General features: G+C 38.4%; 1 long non-coding RNA gene across 1 annotated transcript; it reads left to right on the top strand.

Annotated features, from left to right (window-relative positions):
* Positions 1–4,534: 4,534 nt before the first annotated feature.
* Positions 4,535–13,272, top strand: LOC111471844. Its single transcript, XR_002715272.1, has 3 exons — positions 4,535–4,613; positions 7,087–7,092; positions 13,261–13,272. It is a non-coding gene; the product is annotated as an uncharacterized LOC111471844 (long non-coding RNA).
* Positions 13,273–19,518: the final 6,246 nt, after the last annotated feature.

Here is a 19,518-nt window from a genome sequence, read left to right as displayed (position 1 = left end):
TAAAAAGGAAGGAGTCAGGAGTCTTTCTTACAGGCAGGAGAGGAGTGAAAGAAGGTTCAGGGTTTCGGGTTCTTCTTCTTCTCATTTACCTTGTGTTTTAAGGAAAAGGTGAAGGGAGACTAAAAGAGTGAAATCTGCTGAAGGAGAAAGAACCAAACAAACACTTATTACCTTGTGTTTGAGTGAAAGAAATGGTTTAAGGTGAAATCTGAGTTTACAGTTAAAGAAGAAATAGGTTTCGCCTCTCATTCTTCTTTCGTCTTAGTTTACCGTTCAACAAGAAGGAAAAAGATAGATAATGAATCTTGTCTTGCTTTCGTTGAGTCTTAGTTTACTGTTTCTTGAATCAAAGAGCTACTACCTATTTACTTACCTTGTTCAATCTGGTAAATGAGAGAAGAGAAGGATTGAATATGCTTCACCTTGTTCAATCAGGTTAGGGAATAAATAGAGGAAAAGGGTTTCGCTTTAGTAAGTAGTGAAAGGAGCTACCTTGTTTACAGTCTTTGAAGGTAAAGGAGAAAGAAAGAACCAAAGAAACACCAACCTCTATAAGTTCACAGTAAGGATACCGGAAGATGCTTTAACCTATTTACCTCGGTTACTGTTCAATCAGGGAATAAAAAAAAACTAGCTCGACAAGGGAAGGGAATAGTGAAACCCAAGTTCCATTAGGGAGCGAAGGAAGCTGTGAGACCCATATATATAGGCGAATGAGCGAAGCAGCTTTACCTCGTTTAAATAGAATAGTCCAGGGTTTCGGTTTCGTCTTGACTTCCTATTCACAATCACTTCCTGAGAATAAGGAACAATAACTGATGGTAATGTAATAGAGTCAAAGAAAAAGAGAAAGAATCCATAGGTTCCTCGCCCGGAGTTGACCTTCTCTTAGAGTTCTATCCATCTCACACTCAGTCTTGTTTCGTCTTAGTTTACAGTTCCAGAAGAAATAGGTTTAAGAGGGTGAATGAGTTTACCGAGTCTTTTAAAGACTAAATAGGGACAAGTTCAGGAGTTCTATCTCATGTTCATCTGGAGTTTAGTCTTTCCTTTCGAATTACCTCAATTCAGTCTCATTATTCAATCAGTCTTGTTTCTTCTTCTTTGACAGGGAAGAGTCAATTCATTAGCTGCTTTACTGTCGAGTAAAAGAGTGAAATCTGGTTCTAGAGCTTTACCTTGTTTACTGTTCAAGAATAACTTACAAGAATCATCCTCCAGTTTACCTTGTGAAAGAGTGAAATCAGGTTCATTAGTTTACAGTGAAAGAATAAAGTCAAGGGAGAATCAGAAAGAATATGCTTTCCCTTGTTAAATCAGGTCATGGAATAGTGTCAAAGGTTACGGTTCCGGAGTTCAGTCTCATTCATCTCCCTTCTTTCCTATCTTGTAAAGGGTTCGAAGCTTCTCATCCAGCCAACCTATTTACTGAGTGTTTAAAGGAAAAGGTTGAAGGGAGAGTCTCAGCCATCTTTCGGCCCCATTCTTGCATTCTCTGATTCTGATTCCGGTTCAGTAGCAGTTAAGTTTGATTCATTAAAAACACTATGAATTTACTCGACTGTAAAGAAAGAATGGTTCTGAAAATAGCTTTACCTTCAAGAGTGAAGGAAGGGAAAGAACAAGAACATCAGGTAATAGAGAAAGGTTGAGGGAGAGTCCATGAATTAGATTAGCTGCTTTACCGCCGAGTGAATGAAATAATAGTGACTGAGCTCACAGTTCGGAAACTCTTTCATTCAATCCTTTACAATGAAAGAAGGTCAGGGAATAGCCGTGAGTGAAGGGGAGGGAAGGAGCGAAGGCATAAGACAGATAGGGAGATGGACGAAGCAAGCAGCGAGACGAGAAGAGGAGTGAAATCAGGGACAAGTTATTGAGTTCAGGATAATAAATGAATAAGGAAGGAGTATTTCTCTTTGACTTTGACCTTGGAAAGGTTCAGGAAAGAATAGAGAAAGACAAGTAGTTCAACCCTTGGTTACAAGAAAGGAAATGAATTAGCTACTGAATTCACCCATTTACCCCGCCAGGGAAAGAATAAAGAGACAAATACATTATGACTCACTCTCTTACAGTTCAGGGAGAGAGAGTAAACTCATTAGCTGCTTTACTGTGAATAAATAGGGTCTAGAGAGAAGCCAGCTCCTTTACCGAGTTCAAGAAGAATAGTCCAGGTGTAGGAGTGAACAGACCTACAAAAAGAAGGTAAATAGGGTCAGGAGAGAGAGAAGCCAACTGCTTTCCCGAGTGAAAGAAGAATAATTAGTCCGGGTTTAAGGTTGAGTCTCATTAGCTGCTTGACCAAAGAGTATAAATGAAATCAGGGAAAGAACAGAGAAAGACAAGTAGTCCCTTGGTTACAGTGAAAGAAGGAATAAATAGGTTAAGAAGTTCACTCTCATTCATAAGGAGTGTTTACAGTCGAGTCAATGAATTAGCAGCTTGACCTTGTTTATAGGCAGGAGAGGAAAAAAGTGAATTCCATTCCATCGAGGACAAGTGATTGAGTTTACCGATTGAAAGAAAAGAGACCAAGGTTACAGTTAAAGAATCTATAGGGGAAAGAAGGGAGAGGCGAACAATCACTGAACTCATAAGGGGCGAAGCCACGAGACCGAGTTCCATCAGGTTCAGATTCATGAGTAAGTAGGGAAGGGAAAGGAGAATGATTAGTTAAAGAATTCATCTTTCTTACAGTATAGGAAAAGAGTGAAAGATGAATCCTTAGAGAGTGGCACGACCAAACATCATCCCAGAAGCAAATTAGCTTACCATTTGGTTACTGGTCGTGTTTGAAGGGAAAGAACAAGAACAGAATTCAGGTAATATATAGAGGTTCAAGGGCAGGGTCATGAGCTTCTCTTTCCTTTTCAAAGTCTGAGTTTAGAATAAATAGGAAAAGCAAGAACAGTTGACCCCCATCTATCTGAATGATCGGTCTCACCTTGGGAGGAAGAACAGAACAGGTAATAGATAGACATCAAACCATCCATTCGGGTTCTTTCTATATTTGTTCGAATAAAATGCTTAGCTAATTCCATATGTCTAGCCCCAAAATCCTTTCTTCTTTCAACTTGTGGATCTTCCCATTAATTACCTGCAGGTCCCTCTTCGCCTAATTCTTTCCATTCTACCAACCAATAATCTATTATAAGTCGCAAATATGGATCGACTAATTGTTCTCGTATAGCACCTGCTCTGGTAGAAATTTCTCAATTTCGAAATGTATCGAAGCAAGCCTTGGGTAGTCACAAAAAGTGGGATGCTGTATTTCCCGGATTGAATTTTATATTGGAATGAACCCCGTAATCATACGAAAGTAGGGTTTTTAGCTATGGGCCTAGCAAAAGACAAATATAAGATACTATAGGATCTCCCCCTTTCCAAATCGAACGTGAAATTTTTTTTTCATCCAACTCAACTCAAGTAGTTACATCAAATAAAGGAGTTCTCACTTTCCAATAGCTTCTATAAAACCTCCAACTACTCTTTACTCAAGTTCTCAATTAAGACCAAACAACATTTCATGGATTCTTTGACTTTTTGATTTAAATGTTTTGACTAAGTTCTTTATATCAATTACAACGGAAACAAAAGCAATGTGCAATTTCTGAGTAGTCTATTTCCCTTGGAATGCCAATCCCCCTAATTCAAATTAATAAGGAGTCCCTTGGAATAAGGGATTGATTTACTTGTCTTTGTATCGTTCCATTCGATCTTTTAGTTAGAGCCCTACTTCATTCACCTCGATGGTTATGCCACGATGTCCTTAAAGCCTATATGCGATGGATAGACTCCTTTCACCATGAATTGCTTATTGTAACATAATTTATGAAAGAAAAAGAAATTGTTAATTACACTAAAAGAAATTCGTTTTCTTTCACGAGGTAGAACTGATAATTCCTATTTATTACTGAATCGACCATAGACTAATTCCACTTTGATTTGGGATGGGAGTATTGACTACACCGACAATTTTAAGCTTCATGGTACTCCTACCAAGCAAGCCACATGTCAGATACGGGGATCCCAATGAGATTGAATGAATGGGATGACTGTTTCTCATTGGGGATCCGTAAAATCAACATCAAATCACACATCACAATATACTAAGCCTTCTAATTCGTTAAGAGGTTTATCTAAAGCTAAAGGATTCTCGATATAACTAGGAAGACGCTTCAAATACCACACATGGGTTACTGGGCATGCCAGCCAGTTTAATAAAGTCCATTTCTTCGTATCCGAGAATCAACCAACAAATTAGACTACGAATGTTCACCGCAAATCTTCTTTCTCCGATTACTCGAGAATTTCCACAAGCACAAATCCCCCTTTTTATAGGCCCGAAAAGTCTTTCACAAAATAATCCATTTCAGGTTTATTCGTTTTATAATGAAAAGAAGAATAGGGTTTTGTTACCTCTCCAACTTTCTCGCCATTAGCTAGGGTTTTATTGGCCCAAGCACTGAACTTATTTGTTGAGGAAAAACTAATCCAATTCATTCGGAGGTTTATACCTATCGATCATAGAACAAATTGTCTGATTCATTTTGATTAAGTTTCCTTCCTCTTAATCTAGAAGTTATTCTCAGATACAAGGAAATTATTCCGTTCCAAAGCCAAAGATCGTAATTCTCGAACGAGCAATTGAAAAGATTCTGGAGTATCCTTAGGTTTAGGTATTCTTCCTCCAATGATCGTAGTACCAAGTACTTCTTGCCGAGCTCTAATATGATCAGATTGATAAATAAGCATCTCTTGTCAAATAAAATCAACACCAAATCCTTCTAGAGCCCAAACCTCCACTTCTCCCACCTGTTGTCTGCCTTGCTTGGCTCGTCCTATAAGGGGTTGTTGTGTAACAAGTGCATAATGTCCATAGGAACGAACGTCTGTGTATTATCATCAACTTGATTCATTCATTTCAAGATATAAGGCTTTCCTATTATAATAGGTTGTTCAAAAGGATTTCCCGTTCTTCCATCAATCTGCTTTATCCCGGATACTAGGGTTTAAATACCCATGGACTCATTGTTTGCTTACTGGCTTCATAGAATGAGGAAAGAAAAGACTAGTTGTTTTCTAGAAGCCTCTTGTTCATATCTCTCATCAAACAAAAGGTACTATGAGATAATGTCTATCTAGCAAACTCCCCGCTAACCACCCGACCGAGTGAGCACTCAAACAAATATCTGTCCTACATTCATTCGTGAGGGGACTCCAAATAAGGCATATCTTCTCTAGGCACCATTTGTGAAAGAATACCTTGATTTCCATGTCTTCTCGCTACCTTATCGCCTACTTGAATTTCCTTCCCGTTTCTGTGAAATAGATCCACGAATCATTTCTGGATTCTCACTCGAACCCCCTTCCCTAATTTTTGGATCCATCTCACATCAATAACTCAACCCCTACCCCGCCTATAGGTATAGGTAGTTTGAGATAGGTTTCTTTTGGAGTAGATACCAGAATGCCAAGTATGGCTCATAATAATCTATCTTCAGGGGCATACGCTCATTCTTTCGCCATTTAAGGCGTTAATTTACCTACTCGCCCGTCTCCACCTACGATCCCAGCATCACAATTCCTTCCATCCATTTTTGTCTCAATTCCGGAGTAAGCGGGCTTCTTTTTAGATGTGGGATTTCGTTAGTGATTCTTTTAGGTCCCTAGCTTGTCACATGAGTTTGAATTTCATATTTCCGTATCCATGTATGTGGAAAGAAGTATAAATATCTTCATATACCAGACGCTCGCTAATTAGTACTGCATCTTCAGAATTGAAACCTTCTCATGTCATATAAGCTACTAATACGGTTTTTACCAACGCAAGTTCGCCACTAAAGCAGCACCGTCCGCTAACATTTGCCCTTTTTTAATGCATTTACCCTGGGGAACCTGGGATTTTTGCTGCATACAACTATTTTTGTTAGAACGTTGATACAAAACTAATGGAATTCCTCGAGTATACCCATTACCCGAAAAAAGGATCTTGTCCGGTATAAATGATCTTTCCCCCATGTTCGGCTATAGCGGCAACCCTTGAATCTCGAGCCACGTGGCGTTCCAACCGAGTTCAAGGGAGAAAGAGAAGTTCAAGAAGGGTCTGGGTCAGGAGTCAGTTGCGAGAGGAGAAAGATCCATTTAAGAAGAAATAGGTTCATTCATCCTTCTTACAGGCAGGTAGGAGAGGAATGATGAAAACCAGACGAAGAGGAAAAGAAGAATGCAGAGGAAAGGGGCCAAGCTGTGAGACCGACCTCGTTTACAATAAGCTCAGAGTCGTGTAAGGGGAAGGAGAATTCAATCAAATAGTTTGACCTTGTTAAGAGTTCCAGTTCAGGTGATTGAGCTGCAAGGAAAGGAATTGACTCTCCCTTCTTTCATTCTCTATCGGTTAAGGTTTAGGAGTAAAGGTTTGGGATTGAATATTCATTGATTCTAGAATGAACTGTAAAGGATGGGTTCGTTCAATCAGGTTTGTTCAGTAGTTCAGTCTAATTCTTCTTTCGTCTTCACTCTCATTCATGTTCAGTCTTTCAATTCTCTTATCTTTTCTTTACTCAGTAGCCAGCTAATTAATTGACTCACCTGGCAAGGAAAAGGAGAATGAATCGAGAGTCTTTCCTTTCTTTCTTCATTCAATCAATTCTCTTGGAAGCAGCTAATCTAATTCATTTCTTCTTCTTCTTTTCACTATAAACACATAGGAATAAGGTTGAGTCTTGAAAAGCAGCTAATTAATTTACTCGACTGTAAACAAGGGGTTCACTATTTGACGGTCTCTTCTCTCTCCCTGATTTCTTTCACTGTACAAAAAAGAATAAATAGAGGTTCAGTCTCATTCCTCTCTTTCCTTCCTAATTACCCAATCTGGTTCTAGTTCAGTCGCTTCTCTTTCTCTTTATTTACAGTTACAGTTAAAGAAGAATAAATAGGGATTAAAGGTTCAGCTAGCTGAATGAGTAAGTAGCGAAAGGATCAAGATTAGTTCAATCAAAGAGCTACTGAATGAACACCTATTTACCTTATCATGAAAGAATAACCGAACAAAAATGGAACAAGGAGTTAAGAAGAACGAAGAGTAAAGTGGCGAAGCCGAGGTGAAAGATTTCTTATTCTTTTCTTTCCTGTAAAGGTGAAGGAGAAAGAAGAAATAGGAGTAGCTCGACAGTAAAGGTTTCGGGAAGGGAGGTTCAAGCAGAAGAAGAAAATGAAGGTGAATGAGCTGATCTTTCTTTCATTTGTTTCGTCTCATTCATCTTGACTTCCTTAATGCAGTAACTTCACACTGCTTACTTAGTATAGTTATATTCCCATCATTCATCTTTCTTCGTCTTTCCTTCCAGTTCACTCTCATTAAGCTTGATTTCCTCTTTCCTTCCTGTAATTCATCTTGTCTTGTTTTCTCTTCGTTTACTTTGAATAAATAGGTGCAGGTCAGGTAATTGAGTATAAGGTTCTGGTTCCGAAGGAATATTTGATTATGATTCTTGCATTCTCTTTCTTTCTCGTCAGGTTCAGGTTCAGGTTCTTCAAACACCTACTTATTGTATTTACCGAGTTCTATCAAAGAGATAGTTCAACCCTTGCTGGAGAGGTTCCTTCTTTCATGAATTTACTCTCCTGTCAAGTAAGATCATATCGGTTTCTTCTTTCTCCTTCCCTTCTTTCATTCTCTAAACAAGATAAAGAAAGTGTCTTCCTTCTTTCTTCTTTCTTTCACTGTTAAGTTTCATTCTTCTTATCTGAGTCTGATTCTTCAATCAATTCATTCTTGAACTATAAACCCCTTTAATCAGGTCAGAGAATAGAGTCAAAGGTTTAAGGTTGAGGAGAATTCATCTTTCTTCAAGAAGGACAGGACGGAAGATGCTTTAACCTATTTACCACCTTGTTCAAGAGTGAAATCAGGGAGAGAGAGTTAATTCATTAGCAGCTTTACTTTACCTTGTTCAATCTGGGAGTGAAGGAGGAAAGAATCCATAGGTTCCATCAGGTGAATGAGCTTGACCTTGTTCTCATCCAGCGGCTAGACTTACCCCTTGCTTGTTCAAGAGTGACATCTGGTTCCTTTAGTAGTTTTGTCTTATTAAGAAATCTTGAGTATTGATCTTTTACAGTAAAGGGAGAATGAGTAAATTCATTAGTATAGTTCAGGCAGGGAGAGGCAATGAATTTCATATGCTTTCCCTTGTGTTTGAGTTCAATGAAAGAATAAATAGGAAAAAGAGTGAATGAGAATGAATCTTGTCTTGCTTTCGGCTTTCTCTTTGTCTTTTCTTTCTATAAAGGTTACTACGGTCAGGTCATAGAGTCAAAGGTTCAGTAGCTCAGGTTCCGGTTCAGGAAAGAAGCTGTTTTACCTCATTCAATCAGTCAAAGGGTTAAAAAAAGAAGAGATGAAAGACAGATCGACCATATGTCCTGTTCTAATCTTTCTTCTTCTTTTACAGTTTAGGGAGAGAGAGTCAATGAATTAGCAGCTTTACCTCAATAAATAAGGAAAGGGAAAGAACAGAAGAGACCGAGTTCAATCAACCACCTATTCTATTTACTGAGTGGTTGAAGGTGAAGGAGTGAAATCAATCAAAGGTTCCGGAGTTCAGTTCGTAAACTCTTGCTTGAGTCTTTCTTCGATTACAGTGAAAGAAGGGAAAGAAAATAGAATAGACCATAAGTAAAGGCCAGGACAGAAGGGAAGATGCTTTAACCTTACCGAGTTTACTGTGAAAGAAGAGAGAGGCTTAGGAGAAAGAACCAACCAAGCAGTGAGGCGAGAACGAAGGAAGAGGATTTCACTGTAACCGAAGTAAAGGGTTAGGAGTTAAGTCGAATGAATCTTGTCCGAGTCTTCTTCTCCCCTACCTGAATTTATTCAAATATGGTAAACTCGGCTATTAAAAGGTTCCGAATTGAATGAATAAGGGAAATAGGTTCAGGGAAGGTCATAAAGATTCAGTCTCATTAATCTTTCATTGTTCAATCACAATCAGGTAATAGGGAATAGAGTATAAGGTTCTGGTTCAGGGGAAGGTTCCGTCATTCATTTACTCTTCTGTTTTGAATTATACATAATAGCTTTAGAGTGAAAAGTTCACAATCATTTCCTGTTCAATCTCATTCCTTTGATAAAGATAAAGGAGAGAGAGGGAAAGGATTTAATCTAAATTGACACTCTCCTGTCAAGGTTAAGGTTGTTAAAGATCACGTATTTGTTTAGATTGCTATCAGTTAGTATCTAATTAAATCTCCGTTAGGAGTTAGATTTAGTTTTTATTTGATTAGATTTTGTTTTGATTTAATTTGTTTACTTGTTTGTTACCAGATTTCCTGATTTCTAGGTAGATTTTCTAGATATCTCTTCCTATTCTCTGTATATATATAGAGCATTCTTGCTCTTCAAAATTTATCAATCTTCTCATCAACCATTCAATAAATCTCTCTTTCACTAACAATTGGTATCAAAGCTATCTTCTTAAGGGATCTGTGAGATCAAGATGGAAGGAGAATCTAGTTTTTTCACTGTTGCACCATCAATCTTCGATGGAGACAATTATCAAACGTGGGCAGTTCGTATGGAGACTTATTTGGAGGTCTTGGATCTTTGGAAAGAAATAGAAGAGGATTAAGAGGTCCCTCCTCTTCTAGAAAATCCTACTGTAGCACAAATCAAATTACAGAAGAAAAAGAAGACAAGGAAATCAAAGACGAAAGCTTGCCTATTTGCCGCTGTATCTCAAATGATCTTCATGCGAATAATGTCCCTCAAAACAGCAAAGGAAATCTGGGATTATCTCAAAGCCGAATATGAAGGAGATGAGAGGATTCGGGGAATGAAAGCCCTGAATTTGATTAGGGATTTCGAGTTGCAGAAGATGAAGGAGTCTGAATCGGTGAAAGAGTACTCTGACAGACTTCTCAGCATTGCCAACAAGGTGAGATTGTTTGGTTCTGTATTAAATGATTCCAGGATTGTTGGAAAGCTGTTAGTTACTATTCCAGAGAAGTTTAAAGCCACCATTACTACTCTGGAGAACACCAAAGACTTGTCAAAGATTTCTCTTACAGAGCTCTTGAATGCTTTACATGCACAAGAGCAAAGGAGGTCTATGAGGCAAGAAGGGGCGATTGAAGGTGCCTTACATGCCAAGCATCAAAACAACAGTAGGTATAAAAACAAGAAAATTTTCAAAAACCAATCAACGAATGGAGATCCATCTGCTAATTTTCAAAAGACAAAAGGAGGAGATTTCAAAAAATCCTATCCACCTTGTCGCCATTGTGAGAAGAAAGGTCATCCACCATACAAAATTTATTCTGGATATTTTATTTGTGCCTAAAATTGATCAAAATCTGTTAAGCATTTTTCAGTTACTTGATAAAGGTTATATAGTGTTGTTTGAGAATAAGCAGTGCTTGATCAAAGATGCTAGTGACAAAGACTTGTTCAATGTCAAAATGGAAGGAAAAAGCTTTGCTCTAAATCCAACGGCCTTTATATCCAAAGCTAGTGCCACTGAGATTTGGCACAAAAGACTTAGACACTTTCATCATCGAGGTTTGCTTCCGATGCTATCAAAGAAGCTGGTAGAAGAACTCCTTGACATTGGTAAGGACATGCCTCCTTGCCATACTTGTAATTTTGGGAAGCAACATAGGCAACCCTTTCCTAAACAGGCATAGAGAGTCTCGAAAAAACTGCAGCTTGTTCATACTGAGCTTTGTGGTCCTCAGCAAACACCATCATTAAATGATAATCTTTATTACATTGCTTTTATTAATGATCTAACAAGAATGTGTTGGATATTCTTGCTGAAGCAAAAGTCAAAAGTTGCGAGTGTATTTTGGAAATTCAAAGCCAAAGTTGAGAATGAAGGTGCATGCTTGATTCAGACCATAAGATTAGATAATAGCAAGGAATACACTTCATAAACTTTTAATAGGTTTTGTGAAGAGGCTGGAATTGGAATTGAACATCAATTGATAACATCATACACTCAACAGAATGGCGTCAGTGAAAGGAGGAATAGATTTATAATGGAGATGACGAGATGCATGCTTCATGAGAAGGATCTTCCAAAATGTTTTTGGGGAAAAGTAGCAAACACTATTATGTGCTTGAAAAATCAAATTTCAACAAAAGCTGTGAAGGACCTGACACTAGTGGAAGTTTGGTATGGTTACAAACATTCTTTAAAGTTCCTTAGAGTATTTGGGTGTCTTTGCTTCACTTCACAGGTCAAGCGTGATAAGCTTGACAAAAAGTCAGAAGTTGGCATATTTATTGGCATGTTAGAAGAGTCTGAAGATGAACGACTAAAATTGTCTGAAGATCAACAACAAGATGCTTTGGTTGATGATGCACCTGTTAGAGGAGGAGCTTTTAGTGATCGAGAAAAACAAAATCTGGGAGTTGGTTGATCGACCTCTAAACAGAAAGATAATTGGAGCAAGATGGGTGTTCAGAAAAAAAAAACATGGAATTCACAGCATCTAAACAAGGAGGAGTGTTAAAAATCAAGTATTTGTTTAGATTGCTGTCAGTTAGTAGCTAGTTAGGAGTTAGATTTAGTTTTTATTTGATTTACTCTTGATTTGATTAGATTTTGTTTTGATTTAATTTGTTTATTGGTTTGTTACCAGATTTCCTGATTTCTAGATAGATTTTCTAGATATCTCTTTGTATTCTATATATATATATATATAGAGTAGTCTTGCTCTTCAAAAGCAGTTAATGAATTTCAATCTCATTCTTCTTTCGTCTTGAAAAGCAGCTAATGAATTTCTTCTTTCATTGTAAACAAGGATAGATCGTCGAAGGGTTTCGGTTCTGGTTCAGGTTCCTTCTTTCATTCATTTCCTCTCCTGTAAAGTGAAGGGAAGGGAAGGTCATAGAGGTTCTGGTCAGGGAATAAAGGTTTAGGGGCATCAGTGACCAGAAGGGGTTTCTTCCATCTGGTGGAGAAGTGGCTATTAAAATGAGAGGTCCAATGGAATGCGTGCGTAATCCTTTCGTTTGAAAGAATGCTGGGTTGTTTACGGCACAAGAACTTGGTTCAGCTTCAAGGATGGTGTTGTTCAAATACTGAGTGAGTCCTGGTTTCTTATTACTTACCCAATGGAAGCCTCAGTAATATTCTCCACAGAAACTCCAATTCGACGGGAGTCCTGTCATGGAAGCAAAGATTGAATATCATTTTGGGGGTTGCTTCCGCTCTGACTTATCTGAATGAAGAATATGAGAGGCAAATAATTCAAAGAAATGTTCAGACTTGCAATATATTGCTTGATGCAGAGCTCAATGTAAGCTTGAGGATTGGGGTCTGTTAGAAGTTTAGTCACACTGTTCGAATACAAGAGAAGCTATTATACCGGCAGGCAAGAACAATGGGATATCCTGCACCTGAGTATCTTTATTCGGGTATTCCCACTAAGAAGATAGATGTTTACAGCTTTGGTGTAGTAGTGGTAGAGGTGGAAACAGGTAGAAGGCCTCTTGATTATAATGGAATTGTGGTTGTTGACTGGGTCTGGTACCTGTGGAAAAGGGGAAACTAATTGAGGTGATTTGTGTTGATGGGGAAGTTTAAAGGGGTGGAAATGGAAAGGATACTGATGATTGGACTTTCTTGTGTGCACCCAGACAAAAAAGGTGAGCGCTGGTGAAGGAAGCTGCAAGGATGATTAAAGATAGAAGCACTGTTGCCTGTGAGTAAACCAAGAGTGGGCATTTGACCTCTTTTACCTGTGAATCTGAAGAAACAGTGAATCTCGGTGGAGATCGTCCCAGTCTTGATGATGCATTGTATATGACCCAACCCAATTTATCTAAGACTTGCTCAAGAAAGGCCACACACATTAACATTACTTCAAATGGTTTTCAGTATGGGGTCTTTGTTGCAGTTGGTATCAGACATGGTTGAAGCTTGTTAACCAAGAACAATCTTCCATTTTTTATATCGGTGGAATTACACCTTTCAACAAACCTCAATGAAGAAGTTGTGTTTTCTTTAATATAGTTTTTGATAACTATTCCTCTGTAATGCCCGAAAATGAAGAGGAGATTGCTCTTATCATTCATTCTCATTTTGACTATTATCCACTTATTTCTGCTTCTTTACTTGTTGTATCATTTTTACATAGTCTCCTTATTGTTAAGACTCTTTTTTATTGAATAGTGTGAAACTGTATTAACACTCACACCCCTAATAGTGCCTGAGCCCTTGGGGTGGAGTCGAACTAGCCTAGATATAGTCTTTCAGTTCCTTTCTGATGAACCTGACTACTCATAACGAAAAAGATCTCGATTTATTTACAGACAGATATCGTGTGTATTGATTGACCAGATGCGATCGATACCTGTTGACAATGACAGACAGAAGAGCGGGAAGTAGCATATCTTTCAAGAAAGAAAATGATGTTGTTACTTACAAGCAAGGTACTCGCCCCCCCTTGAATAAAAGAAGGGAAGCAGTATTGATTGTATTGATGGATTGAGGAGTCATGCTTTACCAATTTCCAATACAGTTAATCCTGTGTAATTTGAGCATAAAAAGCTGATCTTTCTTTAGCACCTCTTTAGTACCTAGTCATGCATGCTGGCTGACCGAAGAACCTGTACTTTAATCGATTAACCAAGCACGAGAGATATTCACTAAAAAGATAACTGGGATATTGAATGAATAAAAGGAAGGGTCGTAGATAGATGAGCCTTTGCGACCCTTTACAAGAGTGAAACCGAAAGAAAGAGACAATTCCAGATGCCCTCAGATAGATGCCACTAAACAAGTAAAAGAGAACGGACAGTTTTCGTGGATCGGGAAGACCAACTCTCATTCAAGGAATCGGACCGTTGACAATAGCAAGCTCGGAAGGACAGAGACTATTAAAAAAGGTGAAACTCACATGTTTTTAGAGGTTGACTCATCCGACCCCTGAAACTCGCAATTTAGGAAAGAAAACCATTTCGTACCTTTTTCTCATGTCGATACCAACTACAGATCAGATATGACCGGTTGAAGAAAGAAGAAAAGAGAAATGAACGATTAAGCGAGACTTTGCCTTAGAGACCCATGAAATCGAAGTTTGATTAGACAAAAGGTCTTTGAAGACCTCTTCAGCTTCCACGCTTATTATTGCTATCACCTCAACTTAGACCTGCTTACTTAGAATGAAGATAAATAATGAAAGGATTTACACAAGACCCTTACACAGGCCAGAGAGAGAGTCTTCGCTTACCTGCTTAACCGTGGCCTCCTATCGTATCTATATCCCCTTTCTTTCCTTCAGTTACATCAAGTCTCAGTTCCGCTTCCAACTACCGATGGGAGAAGGCTTGGACGTATAGCAAGAAAGAATCTGAGGTATGGCATACGGGATATATGAAATGAAAGGCTGGAAACAGAGCTGGAGATAAGCGCTAGCCAATGGTTAATACGGAAGAAAGTACCTTAGCAATTACCAGTAATGCCCCTATCGACCTCAGTCTTGTTTTTTGTTAACTTGAGTAACGAACACTATCTCATTAAAGGCCGAATATCCATATATATATTTATGGAAGAGAGTCGGCCCACTTTTAGCCGTTCTAGCAATTATGCTTGTTTTAGCCCTACTGTCCACCCTTATATAATGGAAAGGGGTACTTTTGAGAGCTGATGTGTAACAGATCAAAGCGACCGTTAGTCGGGCTGATCTGTGATTGGTCAAGTCGAGCGAGAGGACACATACCTCCTCCATATTCCTTAAATGGGCAAGACTCGAATACTGCATGCGAGAAGTATAAGAGTTTACAGTTCAATGAAAGAAGCAATAGGTGAAAGAAGGGAATGAGAAAGAATCAATAGATGAAAGAATAAATGGGTTTCGGTTTCGTAGCTTGACCTTCTATCCGGACGCTTGACTTACCTTGTTCAAGAGTGAAAGAAGGAAAATAATAAATAGGTTCAGTAGTGATTGAGCTCAATAGTGAGACCGACAGGTTCAGGATTGAATGAATAAGGTAAATAGGGTCAGGTCATAGAGGTTCCGGTTCAGGAGAGAAGCCGAGGTTCAAGAAAGAGCTATTTTTCTTTTCTTTTACCTCCTTCAATCCAAGTCAAAGCCTCAAAGTCAAAAGCAGGAATCTGAGAAAACAAGACCCCTACGTCTTTCTTGTAAACTAATTATTCGATCTGTAGATTCCAGAAAGGTTGCCACATCACTAAACCATCCAGGGATGTCTCTTGCAAAGAAGAATTCATAGAGACTTTTCCAGAACCCCAGTCCAGCCTACCCAACTAATATAATCTAGAATCCACTCTCTGTCTTTACTTAACTTAGTAGTAGGCGAATAATGACTCTATTTGTATGCGCATTCACAGGGCACGTTCTAAGATCTCCCGCAACGAGAACCTAAGACATGGTGGATTGATAGTAAGTTGAAAGAATAAATGGATCGATCATAGGTTGGTTGAATATTGAGTGTAGCTTAGGTTACATCTTTTGTTTACGCGCTACTAAGCTGGCACACAGGATCTTAGACGGGTTTCGTCCCCTTTCGGGAACACCTTCTTACTAGCTAGTATGGTAAAAGCCTGATGCAAATAGACCAAAAAAAGAAGAGTTCTTTATAGATAAGTTGTAGTCGATTCTCCCGTTATGGCTCCTCTCGCGCTTAGTCACTCACGGGATTCGGATAGGGGGAAGTCTTTTCTAAAACAACTCGCAGTTCTACCTCTAATATATATGATTGATTTTTGAGATACTAACTCTTTGGTTGGATCGGACAGGGAACTTCTATAAAGATCTTTCCACTCATTCATCATACTCAAAGTCGAAGTCACGGCCAACATGGGGGGCTCAAAAAAAGAACGAGAATCGGTGTCGTGGTGGTACTACGAGATGGCAATTTCTTGTAGTATAGAAGAATAGATCCGCAGACCTATTGATTGACCATAGATGCGACTACTATCTAAGAGAATCTCAGTAGTTCTTCTATCGTTCAAGGGCAAGGGGAAAAGATGTTAAATTGTTTGGTGCATTAGAAATCTGATTCACTTTTGTCAGTTCTTCCCAATTCCATTGCTCATTTTCAGCAAAATGAACATCTCGGCTCACAATAACTCGACTAGTGTGCAGTTGAAAAACTCTATAAGCTTTGGATATAGTGCTATACCCAACAAATATGCCAGCTTCTGCCTTTTGGTCAAGCTTATCACGCTTGACCTGTAGAATGTAAGTGAAGAAAAGACACCCAAATACTTTAAGAAACTTTAAAGAAGATTTGTAACCATACCAAGCTTCAAATGGTGTTAGGTCCTTCATAGCTTTTGTGGAAATTCGATTTTGCAAGTACACAGCAGTGTTTGCTGCTTCTCCCCAAAAACATTTTGGAAGATTCTTCTCATGAAGCATGCATCTCGTCATCTCCATTATGAATCTATTCCTCCTTTCACTGACGCCATTCTGTTGAGGAGTGTATGGTGCTGTCAACTGATGTTCAATTCCAGCCTCTTCACAAAACCTGTTAAAAGTTTCTGAAGTGTACTCCTTGCCATTATCTGATCTTACCGTCTGAATCAAGCATGTACTTTCATTCTCAACTCTAGCCTTGAATTTTCAAAATACATCCGCAACTTCTGACTTTTGCTTCATAAAGAAGATCCAACACATTCTTGTTAGATCATCAATAAAAATAATGTAATAAAGATTACCATTTAATGATGGTGTTCGCTGAGGACCACAAAGATCAGTATGAACCAGCTGCAGTTTTTTCGAGGCTCTCCATGCCTGTTTAGGAAAAGGTTGCCTATGTTGCTTCCCAAAATTACAAGCACGGCAAGGAGGCATGTCATCATTAATGTCAGCGAGTCCTTCTACCAGCTTCTTTGACTGCATCTGAAGCAAACCTCAATGATGAAAGTGCCCAAGTCTTTTGTGCCAAAACTCAGTGGCACTAGCTTTGGATATAAAGGCCATCTGCTCTTTCTCCATCGGATTTAGAGCAAACCTTTTTCCTTTCATTTTGACATTGAACAAGTCTTTGCCACTAACATCTTTGATCAAACACTGCTTATTTTCAAACAACACTTTATAGCCTTTATCAAGTAACTGACCAACACTTAAGAGATTTTGATCAATTTTAGGTACAAATAAAACATCTGGAATAAATTTTGTACCTTCATAACTTGTTATAGCTACTGTGCCTTTTCCTTTGACTTCCAAGTGTTCACCGTTGCCAATCCTCACTCTCTTGACTTTAGTGTCTCTTAATTCCTCAAAAAACTCCTTGTCATATGTCATATGATTTGTGCACCCACTGTCAATCAACCAGCTCTCACCTGATTCTTTGCCTGAGAAACAAGTGGCCACAAACAATTGATCTTCTTCTTCCTCTTCTTGATCAACTACCTGTGCATCTACTTCTTTCACTTGATCTTTGGCTTTACAGATCACAGCTTCATGTCCAAGTGGTTTGCATTTGGAGCAGAAGGCGTCAGGTCTTCTCCAACACTTGTATGGTGGATGACCTTTCTTCTCACAATGGCGGCAAGGTGGATAGGATTTTCTGAAACCTCCTCCTTTTGTCTTGTGATAATTTTCCGATGGATCTCCATACGTTGATTGGTTTTTGAAAATTTTCTTATTTTTATACCTGCTATTGTCTTGATCTCTTAACAGGTAAGGCATCTTCAATCACCCTTTCTTGCCTCATAAACCTCCTTTGCTCTTGTGCTTGTAAAACATTCAAGAGATCTGTAAGAGAAATCTTTGACAAGTCTTTGGTGTTCTCCAGAGTAATAATGGTGGCTTCAAACTTCTCTGGAACAGTGACTAGCAGCTTTTCAACGATCCTGGAATCATTTAATACAGAACCATCTCACCTTATTGGCAATGCTGAGAAGTCTGTCAGAGTACTCTTTCACCGATTTAGACTCCTTCATCCTCTGCAACTCAAAATCCCTAATCAAATTCAGGACTTTCATTCCACGAATCCTCTCATCTCCTTCATATTCGGCTTTGAGATAATCCCAGATTTCCTTTGCTGTTTTGAGGGACATTATTCGCATGAAGATCATTTGAGATACAACGGCAAATAGGCAAGCTTTCGCCTTTGATTTCCTTGTCTTCTTTTCCTTCTGTAATTTGATTTGTGCTACAGTAGGATTTTCTGGAAGCGAAGGGGCCTCGTAATCCTCTTCTATTGCTTCCCAAAGATCCAAGACCTCCAAATAAGTCTCCATACGAACTGCCCACATTTGATAATTGTCTCCATCGAAGATTGGTGGTGCAACAGCGGAAAAACTGGATTCTCCTTCCATCTTGATCTCACAGATCCCTTAAGAAGATAGCTCTGATACCAATTGTTAGTGAAAGAGGGAATGATTGAATGATTGATAAGATTGATTGAATTTTGAAGAGCAAGAATGCTCTATATATATACAGAGAATACAAAGAGATATCTAGAAAATCTACCTAGAAATCAGGAAATATGGTAACAAACCAGTAAACAAATTAAATCAAAACAAAATCTAATCAAATCAAGATTAAATCAAATAAAAACAAATCGACTCCTAACTATCAGAAGATTTAACCAAATACAGCAATCTAAACAAACACTAATCTTTAACAATTCTCTTCTCCTTCACCTATTCTATTGGTATCACAGCTTCGCTCCTCTGTCTTACTTAGCCTTTCTTTCTTTTCTAGCTTATTCCCTTCTGGAACTCTTTTACTCGGGGTAAATGGGTGTTTGCATCTTCTCTTCTGTTCTTTCTTTACTTTACGGTCTCACAGCTTCTCTCCTCTCTGTAAGATCGCTTCATTTCAAATCAAATTGTGAACTTACCGTAACCTGATAAGGATGGGTAAGCAAACTGTATTAAGAGATCCATTGTTGTAAGCCAAGGACAATATCGTTGAGAGTAAGGTTCGCAGAAGTGATGGGATGCTATGATTAACCCTGAATGGGGGTCCTAATGTTTAGTTTGTTCAATCTTTTGATACAAGGGATTCAAAGTTCTGTTTTCTTGCTGTCATTTTCCTTGTATTTGTTTTCCAGAATCTAACTCATCATTTTTAATAGTGTCCACAATAATGTAATTCAGACCCATCATCTTTTTTCTGAATCTGGCGCTGGCAGTTATCCCACTTTTTCACATGAGCTTCCCCACGAACTAAAGAATTGTTATAATCAACGGTATTCAACATCATAGATGGAACATGAACTATTAATGCCTCAATCGTATTTTGCCCAAAAGTAATGAAATCTCATTAACGTGAGTGAAACATAACTTAGAATCCTTTGCATTTATAGCATCTGGTCTGATGAATATCTTGATTCTATTTGGAACTGACTAAGGATTGATCATCGAATGTCATTGTCAGGTCCCTCAATCTCTATTTGGATTTTCTATAATTCATATCATTACTTAAACTTAATGGGAATCCTTCTTTCTTTTCCATTATTCAGTCAAATACTTGATTCTTATACTGATATGATTGACTCATCACATAATCCCATATATCTGACTA

Source organism: Cucurbita maxima, unplaced genomic scaffold, assembly GCF_002738345.1.
Source record: "Cucurbita maxima cultivar Rimu unplaced genomic scaffold, Cmax_1.0 Cma_Scf00059, whole genome shotgun sequence".
NCBI classification, from domain to species: domain Eukaryota; kingdom Viridiplantae; phylum Streptophyta; class Magnoliopsida; order Cucurbitales; family Cucurbitaceae; genus Cucurbita; species Cucurbita maxima.
The sequence above is the reverse complement of the archived record's forward strand: the minus strand, read 5'-3'. Positions and strand labels throughout refer to the sequence as shown.